Genomic DNA, 2,463 nt, shown 5'->3' on the forward strand with positions numbered 1-2,463 from the left:
CTACTATCTGTTATTTTACAGCCCTCCTCTATTCTCTACTATCTGTTATTTTACAGCCTCCTCTATTCTCTACTATCTGTTATTTTACAGTCCTGCTCTATTCTCTACTATCTGTTATTTTACAGTCCTGCTCTATTCTCTACTATCTGTTATTTTACAGTCCTCCTCTATTCTCTACTATCTGTTATTTTACAGTCCTGCTCTATTCTCTACTATCTGTTATTTTACAGCCCTGCTCTATTCTCTACTATCTGTTATTTTACAGCCCTGCTCTATTCTCTATAATCTGTTATTTTACAGCCCTGCTCTATTCTCTACTATCTGTTATTTTACAGCCCTCCTCTATTCTCTACTACCTGTTATTTTACAGCCTCCTCTATTCTCTACTATCTGTTATTTTACAGCCCTCCTCTATTCTCTACTATCTGTTATTTTACAGTCCTCCTCTATTCTCTACTATCTGTTATTTTACAGTCCTGCTCTATTCTCTACTATCTGTTATTTTACAGCCCTGCTCTATTCTCTACTATCTGTTATTTTACAGCCCTCCTCTATTCTCTACTATCTGTTATTTTACAGCCTCCTCTATTCTCTACTATCTGTTATTTTACAGTCCTCCTCTATTCTCTACTATCTGTTATTTTACAGTCCTCCTCTATTCTCTACTATCTGTTATTTTACAGTCCTCCTCTATTCTCTACTATCTGTTATTTTACAGTCCTGCTCTATTCTCTACTACCTGTTATTTTACAGTCCTGCTCTATTCTCTACAATCTGTTATTTTACAGCCTCCTCTATTCTCTACTATCTGTTATTTTACAGCCCTCCTCTATTCTCTACTATCTGTTATTTTACAGTCCTCCTCTAATCTCTACTATCTGTTATTTTACAGTCCTGCTCTATTCTCTACTATCTGTTATTTTACAGCCTCCTCTATTCTCTACTATCTGTTATTTTACAGCCCTCCTCTATTCTCTACTATCTGTTATTTTACAGTCCTCCTCTATTCTCTACTATCTGTTATTTTACAGTCCTGCTCTATTCTCTACTATCTGTTATTTTACAGTCCTGCTCTATTCTCTACTATCTGTTATTTTACAGCCCTGCTCTATTCTCTACTATCTGTTATTTTACAGCCCTGCTCTATTCTCTACTATCTGTTATTTTACAGTCCTCCTCTATTCTCTACTATCTGTTATTTTACAGTCCTGCTCTATTCTCTACTATCTGTTATTTTACAGTCCTCCTCTATTCTCTACTATCTGTTATTTTACAGTCCTGCTCTATTCTCTACTACCTGTTATTTTACAGTCCTCCTCTATTCTCTACTATCTGTTATTTTACAGTCCTGCTCTATTCTCTACTATCTGTTATTTTACAGTCCTCCTCTATTCTCTACAATCTGTTATTTTACAGTCCTCCTCTAATCTCTACTATCTGTTATTTTACAGTCCTCCTCTATTCTCTACTATCTGTTATTTTACAGTCCTCCTCTAATCTCTACTATCTGTTATTTTACAGTCCTCCTCTAATCTCTACTACCTGTTATTTTACAGTCCTGCTCTATTCTCTACTATCTGTTATTTTACAGCCCTGCTCTATTCTCTACTATCTGTTATTTTACAGCCCTGCTCTATTCTCTACAATCTGTTATTTTACAGTCCTGCTCTATTCTCTACAATCTGTTATTTTACAGCCCTCCTCTATTCTCTACAATCTGTTATTTTACAGCCCTGCTCTATTCTCTACTATCTGTTATTTTACAGTCCTCCTCTATTCTCTACTATCTGTTATTTTACAGTCCTCCTCTAATCTCTACTATCTGTTATTTTACAGTCCTCCTCTATTCTCTACTATCTGTTATTTTACAGTCCTCCTCTAATCTCTACTATCTGTTATTTTACAGTCCTCCTCTATTCTCTACTATCTGTTATTTTACAGTCCTCTTCTAATCTCTACTATCTGTTATTTTACAGTCCTGCTCTATTCTCTACAATCTGTTATTTTACAGCCCTCCTCTATTCTCTACTATCTGTTATTTTACAGTCCTCCTCTAATCTCTACTATCTGTTATTTAAAGTCCTGCTCTATTCTCTACTATCTGTTATTTTACAGCCTCCTCTATTCTCTACTATCTGTTATTTTACAGCCCTCCTCTATTCTCTACTATCTGTTATTTTACAGTCCTCCTCTATTCTCTACTATCTGTTATTTTACAGTCCTGCTCTATTCTCTACTATCTGTTATTTTACAGTCCTGCTCTATTCTCTACTATCTGTTATTTTACAGCCCTGCTCTATTCTCTACTATCTGTTATTTTACAGCCCTGCTCTATTCTCTACTATCTGTTATTTTACAGTCCTCCTCTATTCTCTACTATCTGTTATTTTACAGTCCTGCTCTATTCTCTACTATCTGTTATTTTACAGTCCTCCTCTATTCTCTACTATCTGTTATTTTACA

This window comes from Salvelinus alpinus, chromosome 3 (assembly GCF_045679555.1).
Source record: "Salvelinus alpinus chromosome 3, SLU_Salpinus.1, whole genome shotgun sequence".
Classification (NCBI taxonomy): Eukaryota; Metazoa; Chordata; class Actinopteri; order Salmoniformes; family Salmonidae; genus Salvelinus; species Salvelinus alpinus.